Genomic DNA, 13874 nt, shown 5'->3' on the forward strand with positions numbered 1-13874 from the left:
CTAGGCCCTTTGCCAATACATAACAGTTGTTCTGCTTGATCTTCATGTGAGACTCATAAAACAGGGAGAGGGGACTGTTGCTGACTCTGCTGCCTGACCTTGGTATCCCTTTTCTCTATTTGGCTAGCTTTTATAAGCTCAGTAGGAAAAGCTATACTTAGACTTACTGCAATTTGATTTGGTATGGTGGGATTCTTGAGGGATCTCATCTTTTCTCCAGAGAAAGGGAAAAAGAGTGGATGATGGAAGGTTGGAAGGAAAATTTGGGACAAATTGAGAAGGGGGAAAACTGCATTGTGGGATTTAAAATAAAGAAACTAATTAAACATCATGCACAATATAATATTAATTATGTCATTCTTTAGCATAGTGAGTCAAGCTTATAGATGAAAGTAAAATTAAAATATAGACCATCAAAATTTTTTCAGCAAGGAGGTTTTGAATAGTTTTACCTGGTGTGGAGAGCAAGCTGTGGAGAGTCTCTGTGAAAAGGAAAACTCTTATAAATGAAAACATTTAATTCTTGGCTTGCTTATACTTCCACACAGAGGATTGTAGTGGCATGCAGTGTGATATAGTAGAAGGAACAAGCTTAATTGTTTAAGTTGTCCTCTGACATCCACATATAGCCCATGATGTTCACTCCACACATAAATTAAAAATCATAAAAGTAAATAAGCAATTTGGAATCAGCTGGCAAGAGAATCACAGCTATTGTACTTTTGTGGGATATACTACTTAAAATGTGTAGGCTTTTCATTTAAATGAGAACACAAAAATATTTTTTTAATGTATCAAGAATTTCCTAAAGAAAACAGAAAGTTGTGGAAGAGGCAGATTTTGCAAATGTATTTGAGTGGTATTCCATTCTATTAACTTTGGTTTTCTCATGAATTCTAGTTTTTATTGTTTATGTTCATATACCTCAAATTTAATTTCAAGGCAATATTATTTTTTACTGTGTAACTGAAAAAATGTAGCTTTTTAAGATGATACATTTGTTGTTAGAGCTAAATTAAGTCTGTTTTAAAATGTCTCTCTAGTGGAAGTCAGATAATCAGTGAGATGCGTTAGGAAGCCACAACATTTGATTTCTCAAATAATAGCTTTATGTGTACTTATTTTTATCACTAGCCACTAAACATACAGTGAAGACACAATATGAAAATTTCCTCTGAAATTAATTACTTTATCTACTGTGCAATTGCTTTTGATATATTATATTATATTATATTATATTATATTATATTATATTATATTATATTATATTATGTTCATGTTGTTCCACAAAAGAAATTTCACTCCGGCCTCAGTTCCAGAGAAACATGCCTCTCCTCTTTAAGCAAATCAAGTATTTTAATAGAATAACTAGTAGAGATTAAACAAATGAATATGTCTGCTTTTTAATTAGCTATGTTCCAATCTCCACTTTGTCTATTAAAAAAATTGGCAAAATTATGGTAAGTATACAGATCTTCCGAACACTCTTTTTCCTGTTTAATAATACTTCTTATATTTCCTTGTTCTTATCATTCTGTTCAGATATCTTACATTTTTAACATTTAAACTTTATTATAGGCCAGTTCCAACCTCCTTGAAACAATCTAAATTCTAAGGTACACAAAATAGGAGTAGTGATAGAAGTAGTAGTAGTAGCAGTAGTAGTAGTAGTAATAGTAGTAATAAATATGAAGTAGTACACTAAGCCATAAATTAGATCTTAGTTCACAAAAAAGGTAAAACATTAAAATCATAGTAAATTGAATAAATATATGATATGCAAATTTCATTTAACTCTTTCAAATTTGCCAACTATTGGGAATATTTCATAAAAATTGAATAAAATAAAAAATAAATTTTATACTGTACAAGTATATGAAAAACACAAAGAATGTTTCCTGATATAAATTATTATTTCATTATAAAATTCATATCAAGTAAAAAATAATCATAATTGATTCATAAGAAGAGAGCTTTTAAAATAATGTTGTTATGAAGAGGAGTGGAATAGAAGAGAGACTTGTGAGATTTTGGTGGAAAAATATGTGAACATAAACCCCGGCGAATTTGAAATAATGCTAATTGTGATGAGATTGGTTCAAAATTAGAATGTATCAGCAAAAGCTATTGTGCAATTCCTTCATGCAAGTAGAATACAAAGATAATTTTTGAAGTAATTGGATCTTAAAGCCTGTACCTTCATCAATGTATCAATCCAGCGATAGACTTGGTATTTCAACAAAGGTAGAAAGTTAAAGAGTTCAATCAACACTTCCAAAATGAAGAAATGCATTTGTGGCATTGTGAGACATGGAATCTGGTTAATATATACCAGTTATCTGGAGTTTACTTTTGTTAGGTATATGGTGGTTTGACTAAGAATGGACCCCAGAGCCTTATATATTTGAAAACTTAGAGAGTGGCATTATTTGAAAGAATTAGGAGGTGTGGCTTTATTGAGGTAGGTATGACTTTGTTAGAGGAAGTATGCTACTGTGATGTCCTTTAAGACTCAGAAGCACAAATCAAGTCAATGGGTCTCTCTTACTATTTTCTGTTGATCCAGGTATAGAACTCCTATCTACTTCTCCAGCACCAAGTCTGCATGCATACATCAGACCATGCTTCCAGTCATGATGGATGTAAATGCAACTTTTGTTCATCAGATATAATTGTTTACTCTTAATCTTACTGCTAAATAAAAATCACCCTTTCTAGTTATTTCTGACCTTTGGCTGACTGGTTCAATTTATTTGTTGTAGCTTAAAACCCTTCTCAAAGTTGTTCCATTCAATCTTGCTTCTCTCAGCTTCTCATAGAATTTCTCTTTTTGGCCTCATACTACATTTGGCAGTTTGTTCTAATCTTCTGGTTTCTTCATATTTTCTGGCTTCAACTGTCTTCACATACAACCTGCCTCTGTAAAACTTTCCTGGTAAAACTGCCTCTGCTGACCTGGCTGACCTGCATGGAACTGGCCAGTCATGAACATACTGAACTCAAATTTGAAATCAACTGACTCTTTCTCCCTCTCCCCCACCTCTCCCTCTCCCCTCTCCTCCCCCTCTCCTCCCCTCTCCTCCCCCTCTCCTCCCCTCTCCTCCCCCTCTCCTCCCCTCTCCTCCCCTCTCCTCCCCTCTCCCCTCCTCTCTTTCTCTCTCTCTCTCTCTCTCTCTCTCTCTCTCTCTCTCTCTCTCTCTCTCTCGCTCTTCTTAAGTAGCCTCTATTTCCTGTATTTTCTATGAGAGTAAGGGCATAACCTATCTCTGACTCATTTTCTCAAATCTTTCTCTGATTCATCATTTCGTTTATCCATCAATTCAAACATAGCCCTTATCTTCAAAAACTACTTTTACCTTCACTATTTTGAATTAAAAATGTATACTAATGGTGTTTCTGTATTGCAGCCAGAGACATTAAAGATGTGACATTCCAGCAGGTTCACACCGACCTAGAAGTTCTGTGGACATGATCTCTTGCCAGAACAAACATGTTGCTGAAAAGAACTCCTCTACAGATGGTAATGGGCTAAACCTCTGTAACTGTAAATAAGGTCCAATTAAATACTTTTTTTGCTGAAAGCACATAAAAATGTATTTGAAAGTGAAGCCAAATTTGAGCCTTAGCAAAGAGCCAAAATTTGACCACATGGTCTTGGCTTTAGAATGAAAGACACAAGAAAGGAGTTATGGCACTTCTACTATAGACAACTACTGAGGACAATAGACAACTACTGAGGCCATATAGTTGTCATATATGTGTGCCTACATGGAGGCCTAGAGTTATATTACCTAAAGCTCCTAAGATGAAGTTTGAATTACCTTGGAGATCTCAAGATGTTGGAAGGGTCAATTTTATGGAATATCTGCCAAATAGAGCAGCTAATGTATGTGGAACCAGTCTAAGAGAGAGAAGTATATTTGTTACAGGATATTAAAACCTGTTTCTAGTTAGGGTATAGCTCAGTCCTTAGCAAACATCTTTAATCCCTCTGGCTGGAATATAGACATACCTTTAATACTGATGTTTAATCCCAACCAATGAAGGTAAATTTAGTTTGTAGAAGGCATCACCCATATCTGAAAGTGATATTTAAATGAGTATCAGAAAAAATGACAAATTAGAGGAATATTTGATAGTATAGGATATGGCCAACTATCATGAGAAGAGAGCAAAGGGAGGTTACTTAAGGGAGAGATGGACAGTACAGGAAGAATAATTTGTAGCACAGGAATACTATAGAGTTTATGGAGAGTAGTACAATAGAGTTCAGTGGGAGAATTGAGGAGCACAGAGAGGAAGAACGATGTAATTTTACTGGGAAAGTTTGGCAGAGATATATTGAAAAGTGAATAAATTTAACAAAGGTGGAGACAAAATTTGTGAGAGAATGAGAAGGCATCAAAGATTAGAACAGATTGTCACAGTTAGTATGAGTGCAAGCAGAGATTTTCAGTCACAAGCTAAGAGAGAAGCCAGACTGAATCAGTCAGCTTGCAGAGAAGTTTGAGCCACACAAACTGAGTTAAATCAGCAAACTCCAGTTAACAATGAACATGAAAGGGTGAGTTTATTTAGAAGAAAGTGTCAGAGGCAGAAAATATTCTAAATCTAGATAAGATTGTAGAGAGGCTAGAAGATTCTGGAATTAGGATTCAATTAGCAGACTGGGGCAATATATGTCCCAGAGAGCAATTATAACACGGGAATAAAAGTTAGTTTTACTTATGTTACAGTCTACAAAGCTGAACAGAGTTGGAGAATTAAAGATTGCTTTGCCATTAGACATGGAGATGCAGAGTTTGGCATCTGTCAGGTTCTTTTTTTTTTTAAAATCTTGTTCTTATGCAGTATTTGCTCACTATGCTCCTTTCCCTCTTTTTTGAAATGGTAATGTATATCTTCTCCATAGTATGCTGAAAGTATGAGATCTGCTTTATTTTAATTTAACAGACATTAGAGTTAAGAAATTGCCTTCATTCTCAGTTCAGGCTTTGAACTTTAGCCATTTAAACTGTATTGAAATTATCATTGATTATAGAGACTTTTTAAAGTTAGACTGAAAGAATTTTTGCATTATGATATGGCTAAGCCTATGGTGTCCAGGGACTAGAATGTGGTATTATAAGAATGGCCTCCCTAGGCTTATATATTAGAGTGACTAACAGTGAATGGCACTATTTGACATGATGTGTGGTCTTTTTGGAGGAATTATGTAACTGAGGATATGCTCTGAGGTTTCAAATGCTAGAGACACCACTGGCTCTCTATTGCTTTTGCATGTGGATCCAGATGCAAAACTAGCAGATATTTCTCCAGCACTATATCTCCCTGTGACCTGCCATGATTCTTGCCATGTATGTAATGGAACAAATACCCGAAACTTTAAGCAAGCCCCAATTAAATGCTTTCTTTATAAGAGTTGCTATGGCCATTATGTATCTTCATTAGAAACAAAAGGGTGACCAAGAAACTATGGCAGTGTCTCTACTAGTTGACTTTCCATTTCCTGCATGACATAAAGTGAACTGCTTTGTTCTAATACATATTCCATATATACCATGATATTATTTCTGGACTGCATTAGGCAAAGTTTAACAACAACAACTAATCATGAAGTAAACTTCTGAAAATATAAGGCAAAAAATCTTTTTTATGTTAACTTGTTTCTCTTACGTAGTTTTCACAATGACAAAATCTAAAAAAGGACTTCAACTAAGGAAATTTACTAATGGAAAAAATGTGATATTTCCCTTGGCTATGTAACTTAGTTTTAATATAAATGTTTATCTACAAGAACAAAACAGTTTTTATTTAATGGGTATTTTATCTTTTAATCATAGAGGAATGAACCAAATATGTTATAGAGTACATAAAATGAATTATTCTCTCTAATTTTTCTTCCATTGTCATACAGTAATAGGGTTATTTGAAGTAAGAAAATGATTACTTGTTTGCCTATGCTCTAATCCAAATTTTTTTTTAAATTTTTTGAACTTAGTTCCAAGTAATATTTTATCACCTTGGTATAAAGGTATTTCACCTAAAATAGATCTTTGTCTTAAAGTCTACTTGACTGTTAGTATGATTGCTCACATGCTAAATTACCAGTATTCTGACTAATGAACAACTTATAAGTCTACTAAGAAATAATATTTTCATGGATTTTGCAACACAGCAGCAACATTAAATAAATTAGGTATAAAATACAATCCAGAAAAATTATACTAACTATTCAGAGAAGTCTTTTTGAAGCATTTCTGAATTGATATTGTGTTGGATTGTAATTAATATAAATATGCCAGGTTAATGAAGACTAAGTCACAAGAGATACTAGTTTATTTTTATTTCTAGTTCTTTCATCAAAATGTAGTAAATCCACCAAGTAAAATATTATATGTGGGCTTTCAAATAATACCTCTAAAGGTTAATAAGGATCCTAGGAACACTTAGAATCTTACAAGACCTGTTTATCCAATACAACCACTGTAAAAAGATATGAAAAAAATATGAAAGTTTCTTTAAGGCAAAGACACCTACCATCAATATGACAAAATGTCAGCCTACAGGCTGGTAAAAGATTTTCATTAATCCTACTACACTAACAGATGGTTAATATCCAAATATATGAAAAACTCAAGAATTAGACACCAACTATTCAAATAACACAATTAAAAAATGCAATAGAGAGCTAAACAGAATTCCCCACAGAGGAATATTAAATAGTTGAGATAGATTTCAAACTATATTAACCTATTAGTCATTAATGAAGTGCAAATCAAAATAACTCAGAATATCTAAGATCAAAATCTCAAATGAAAGCACATGCTGATGAGGATGTGCAGCAAGGTAAACACTCCTCCATTGTTGGTGGGAGTGCAAACTTGAAAAACAAGTCTGAAAATCAATTTGGTAGTCTCTCAGAAAATTAGAAATAGTTCTACCTCAAGACAGAGCTAAACCACTCCTGGGCGTACATCAAAAAAGGTGTTCAACCATTTGAAAAGTACATTTGATAAATTATGTTCATAGCAGTTTTATGCATAATAGTCAGAAACTGGGAACTACCTAGATGTCCTTCAACAGAACAATGGATAAAGGAAAAGTGCTTTATTTACCCAATGGAACATTACTCAGACAACAACAACAACAACAAAAAAAAGAGGTCACCATGAATTTTGCAGACAAATGGATAGGACTAGAAAATAATCATCCTATTCGAGGTAACCGAGACCTAAATGCACATACACGCCATGTACTCACTTATAAGTGGCTATTTCACATAAGTACAGATTAACTATGCTACAATCCATAGACCCAAAGAAGAAAACTAACAAGGAAGGGAGGATGCTTGAATATTTCTCAGAAGGGGAAATGAAATAGAAGTCAATGGCAGCATTGTAGGCTTAGATTCTTTCAAAACCTGCCTTATTTAGTATTCTTAAGGGCTTCACCCTCCCATTTAACCCAGAGTTAGGAGAAAATTGTTAATAGGAAAAGGTTGTTGTGAACTTGTTTAGAAGTAGTTTCTTGGGGCAGTCCCACACTTTGTAGTCAGGTTACTAGCATTCCCCTTCAATAGCAAACACAAAATATGAAACATTAGTTGTACCATGATCCAGCAGAGACTACAAGGCTCTGCCAAATAGGCTCAGATCAGTGGAAGTGGAAAAAATCAGCCAGAATAACGAGGAGAATTTAAGCACATTTCTCTCAAGGAAGTAAAGACAAGTGAAGACCAAAAAAAGACTAGAGAAGCATTACATTGTAGCAATGCAAAAGGGTCACCTCCATTTGTGGGGTCCTATTTTTTTTTCCTTTTTCTTTTTTTCAGAGCTGGGGACGGAACCCAGGGCCTTGCGCTTGCTAGGCAAGCGCTCTACCACTGAGCTAAATCCCCAACCCCTTGTGGGGTCCTATTTATATACTCACTAAACATCATGGACGCTCTCAAGTATTTGGTTTCAGTAAAACATTATATATGTCACCAGAAGATGGTTTCCAAAAAATATCACATGACATAACTGAGTTGTAAAAAATCAGAAATTGCATTTGGTACTAGAATTGCTACTTCAGCTTATTCCTTAAGACCATTTACTTGGTACACATTTTTCCAGCCTTTTATTCTGAGGTAGTGCCTGTTTTGTCAATGAGGTGGGTTTCCTGTATGCAGGGAAATGCTGGGTCCTCATTGCATATCCAGTTTGTTAATCTGTGTATCTTTATTAGGGAATTAAGTACATTGATTTTGAGAAATATTAAGAACCAATGGTTGTTGTTTTCCCTTATTTTTGGTTTTAGAGTTGGAATTATGTTTGTGTGGCTATCTTCTTTTAGTTAGTAGAAATTAGATTACTTTCTTGCTTTTTCTAAGTTGTAGTTTGCCTCCTTGTCTTGGAGATTTGATTCTATTCATTTCCATGGGACTGGATTAGTGGAAAAATATTGTTTAAATTTGGTTTTTTCATGGAATATCTTGGTTTCTCCACCTATGGCAATTGAGAGTTTTGCAGGATATAATAGCCTGGGCTGGCATTAGTGTTCTCTTATGGTCAGTATGACATCTGCCCAGGATTTTCTGTCATTCATAGTCCCTGGTGAGAGTCTGTTGTAACTCTGATAGGTCTGCCTTTATATGATATTTGACCATTATCCTTTTCAGTTTTTCTTAGTCTTTTTTTGTTCTGTACATTTAGTGTTTTGATTATTAAGTACCAGGAGGAATTTATTTTATAGTTCAAAATGTTGGGTGTTCTTTTGGCTTCTTGTGTGTTTATGGGGATCTATTTCTTTAAGGTATGGAAGTTTACTTCTATAATTTTGTTGAAGATATTTACCGGCCCTTTCAATTAGGACTTTTCTCTCTCTTCTATACATATGACTTAGGTTTGGTCTTCTCATTGTATCCTAGAATTCTTGAATATTTTGAGTTATGACCATCTGATGATATGATAGTATACATTAAAAGCCCCCCAAAATTGAAATCATAATATATTCTGTCTGAATGTTTTCGTTAATGAATATGTAGTCCCTATATTTCTCCTCAGAATACATTTCCTTTAGAGACTGTTTATGTCAGATACTAACCTTATCCATACTTGTTTATTGCTTCTTTCTGCTCGGTATCCTTAGTTTTTGCTTTCCAGTTTTATTTCAATTTGAATTTCTTTGTGATTTGGTTTTTAGTTAAATTCTTATTTTGTTTTGTTTTCTCTCTTTTTCCTTTTTTAAATTTATTTTCTTTTTTCTTCCATCTTGATTAAGTTGGATATTTCTTATTTACATTACAAATGTTAATCCCTTTCCATTTCCAGGACAACATCCCCCTAACCCCTCCCCTTCTATATGGTTGTTCCCTACTCCATCCAACTTCATTACTGCCCTCCCCGCAAAAATCCTGTCCACTGGGTCCAGCCTTGGCAGGACCAAGTCCTTCCCCTTCCACTGGTGCTCTTACTAGGCTATTCATTGCTATCTATGAATTTGGAGCCCAGAGTCAATGCACGTATAGTCTTGGGTAGTGGCTTAGTCCCTGGAAGTTCTGAGTGGTTGGCATTGTTGTTCATGTGGGGTTTCAAGCCCCTTCAGCTCTTTCAGTCCTTTCTCTAATTCCTTCAACGGGGGGGGGGGGTCCCGTTCTCAGTTTAGTGGTTTGCTGCTGGCATTCACCTATGGATTTGCCATATTCTAGCTGTGTCTCTCAGGAGAGAACTACATCTGGTTCCTGTCAGCCTGTACTTCTTAGCTTCATCCATCTTATCTAGTTTGATGGCTGTATATGTATGGGCCACATGTGGGGCAGGCTCTGAATGGCCATTCCTTCAGTCTCTGTTCCAAACTTAGCCTCTCTATCCCCTCCTATGAGTATTCTTGTTCCCCTTTTAAAGAAGGAGTGAAACATCCACATTTTGGTCATCCTTCCTGAGTTGCATATGTTCTGTGCATCTAGGGCAATTCAAGCATTTGGGCTAATATCCACATATCAGTTATTGCATACCATGTGTGTTTTTCTGTGATTGGACTACCTCACTTGGGATGATATTTTCTAGTTCCATTAATTTGCCTATGAATTTCATAAAGTCATTGTTTTTGATAGCTGATTAGAACTCTGTTGTGTAGGTGTACCATATTTTCTGTATCCATTCCTCTGTTGAAGGGCATCTGGGTTATTTCCAAATTTTAGCTATTATAAATAAGACAGCTATGAACATAGTGGAGCATGTGTCTTTGTTGTATGTTGGAACATTTTTGGGTATGTTCCCAAGAAAGGTATAGTTACGTCCTAAGGTAGTGCATTGTCCAATTTTCTGAGGAACCTCCAGACTGATTTCCAGAATGATTGTAACAGTCTACAATCAAACCAACAGTGGAGGAGTGTTCCTCTTTCTCCACATACTCTCCAGCATCTACTGTCACTGGAGTATTTGATCTTAGCTATTCTGACTGGTATGAGGTGGAATCTCAGGGTTGTTTTGATTTGCATTTCCCTTGTGACTAAAGATGTTGAACATTTCTTTATGTGCTTCTCAGGCATTCAATATTCCTCAGCTGTGAATTCTTGGTTTAGGTCTAAACCCTGGTTTTCAATAGAATTATTTGTCTCTCTGCAGTCTGACTTTGTGAGTTCTTTGTATATTTTTGATTGTTGCATTTTTAAAGTTCTTTTCCCAATCTGTTGGTTGATATTTTGTCCTAACTACAGTGTCCTTTCCTTAACAGAAGCTTTGTAGCTTTATGAGATTCCATTTGTTGATTCTTTATCTTAGAGCATAAGCCATTGGTGTTTTGTTCAGGAAATTTTCTCCAGTAACCATGTGTTCAAGATTCTTCCCCACGTTTTCTTCTATAAATTTGAGTCAATCTGGTATGATGTGGAGGTCCTTGATCCATTGGATTTCAGCTTTGTACAGGGTTATGAGAATGGATTGATTTGCATTCTTCTACATGCTGACCTGTAGTTGGAACAGCACCCTTTGCTGAAAATGCTATCTTTATTCCTTTGGATGGTTTCAGCTCTTTTGTCAAAAATCAAGTGACAATAGATGTGTGGGTTAATTTCTGTGTCTTCAATACTATTCCACTGGTCTATCTGCCTGTCTCTGTACAAATACCATATAGTTTTTATCACTATTTCTCTGTAATACTGTTTGAGTTCAGGGATGGTGATTTTCCCGGAAGTCTTTTTATTGTTGAGGATAGTTTTAGCTATCCTGGGTTTTTTGTTATTCCAGATGAATTCGCAAATTGTTCTGTCTAACTCTATGAAGAATTGGGTTGGAATTTTAATGGGGACTTCATTGAATCTGCAGATTGCTTTTGGTAAAATGGCCATTTTTACTATATTATTCCTGCCAATCCCTGAGCATGGGAGATCTTTCCATCTTCTGAGATTTTCTTCAATTTCTTTCTTCAGAGACTGGTAGTTCTTATCATACAGACCTTCCACTTCCTTTGTTAAAGTCACACCGAGGTATTGTATTTTTTTGGGACTATAATGAAGGGTATTGTTTCCCTAATTTCTTTCTCAGCATGTTTTTCTTTTCTGTAAAGGAAGGCTACTGATTTGTTTGAGTTAATTTTATACCCAGCCACTTTGCTGAAATTGTTTATAAGGTTTAGTAGTTGTTTGGTGGAATTTTTGGGGTCACTTAAATATACTATCATTTCATCTGGAAATAGTGATATTTTGACTTCTTCCTATCCAACATGTATGCTTTGACCTCCTTTTGTTGTCTGATTCCTCTGGCTGGGACAGTGAGAACTATATTGAGTAAGTGGGCAGCCTTGTCTAGTCCCTGATTTTAGTGGGATTGCTTCAAGTTTCTCTCCATTTAGTTTAATGTTAGCTACTGGTTTGCTGTATATGGTTTTTTACTATGGTTAGGTATGGGCGTAGAATTCCTATTCTTTCCAAGACTTTTATCATGAATGGGGTGTTGAATATTGTCAAATGTTTTCTCATCATCTAATGAAATGATCATGTGGTTTTCCTCTTTCAGTTTGTGTATATAGTGGATTACATTGATGTTTTTCTGTATATTAAATCATCCTTGCATCCCTTCTTTTAGTCTTTTTGATCATATGAATGATTGTTTTGATATGTTCTTGGATTCGGTTTGCAAGAATTTTATTAAGTATTTTTGTGTCCATATTTGTAAGGGAAATTGGTCTGAAGTCTTCTTTCTTACTTGGGTCTTTGTGTGGTTTAGGGATAAGAATAATTGTGGCTTCATAGAAGGAATTTGCTAGTGCTCCATCTGTGGAATAGTTTGGATAGTATTGGTATGAGGTCTTCTATGAAGGTCTGATAGAATTCTACACTAAACCCATCTGGCCCTGGGCTCTTTTTGATTGGGAGACTTTTAATGACTTCTTCTATTTCTTTAGGAGTTATGAGGTTATTTAAATAGTTTATCTGTTCCTGGTTTAACTTTGGTAATTGGTATTTGCCTAGAAAATTGTCCATTGCTGATGTGTGCTCTCTCCTGTTTCTTTCTCCAGGCACTCAGAACTATGAGTTTTCCTCTTAGCACAGCTTTCATTGTGTCTCATAAGTTTGGGTTTGTTGTACCTTCATTTTCATTAAATTCTAAGAAGTCTTTAATTTCTTTATTTATTTCTTCCTTGCCCAGGTTATCATTGAGTAGAACATTGTTCAACATCCGTGTATATGTGGGCATTTTTTCCTTATTTTTATTAAAGACCAGCCTTAGCCCTTGGTGGTCTTATAGGATGCATCTGATTATTTCTATCTTTTTGTATCTGTTGAGGCCTGTTTTGTGACTGATTATATGGTCAATTTTGGAGAAAGTACCATGAGGTGGTGAGAACATATATCCTTTTGTTTTAGGATAGAATGTTCTATAAATATCTGTTAAGTCCATTTGGATCATAATTTCGTTTAGTCTGTCTATGTCTCTGTTTAATTTCTGTTTCCAAGATATTTCCATTGATGAGAGTGGCATGATGAAAATTCCTACTGTTATTGTGTGAGGTGCAATGTGTGCTTTGAGCTTTGATAACATTTCTTTTATGTATGTAAGTGTTCTTGTGTTTGGAGCATAGATATTTAGGATTGAGAGTTCATCTTGGTAGATTTTTCCTTTGATGAATATGAAGTGTCCTTTCTTATCTTTTTTGATGACTTTTGCTTGAATGTCGATTTTATTAGGTATTAGAATGGCAAATCCGGCTTGCTTCTTCAGAAAATTTGATTGTAAAGTGGTTTTCCAGCCTTTTAACTGAGGTAGTGTTTTTCTTTGTCTCTGAGATGTGTTTCCTGTAGGCAGCAAAATTTTAGGTCCTCATTGCCTACCCAGTTTGTTAATCAGTGTCTTTTTATTGGTGAATTGAGTCTATTGATGTTGCGAGATATTAAGAAATAGTGATTGTTGCTTCTCTTTTCTTTTTTTTGTTGCAAAAAGATTAGTTTCTTACTTTTTATAGTGTTTAGCTTGCCTCATTGTATTTGGCTTTGCCATCTATTATCTTTGGTAAGGTTGTATTTGGAGAAAGATATTCTGTAAATTTGCTTTTGTCATGAATTATCTTGGTTTCTTCACCTATGTTAATTGAGAGTTTTGCTGGATACAGTAACCTGGGCTGGCATTTGTGTTCTCTAAGGGTCTGTATGACAGCTGCCCAGGATCTTCTGGCTTTCATCGTCCCTAGTGAGAAGTTTCATGTAATTCTGATAAGTCTGCCTTTATATGTTACTTGACCTTTTTAACATTCCTTCTTTGTGTTTTGCATTTGGTGTTTTGACTATTATGTGATGGGAGGAGTTTCTTTTCGGATCCAAACTATTTGGAGCTCTGTAGGCCTCTTGTATGTTTATGGGCATCTCTTTCTTTAAGTTAGGGAAGTTTTCTTCT

This window comes from Rattus norvegicus, chromosome X, assembly GCF_036323735.1.
Source record: "Rattus norvegicus strain BN/NHsdMcwi chromosome X, GRCr8, whole genome shotgun sequence".
NCBI classification, from domain to species: Eukaryota; Metazoa; Chordata; class Mammalia; order Rodentia; family Muridae; genus Rattus; species Rattus norvegicus.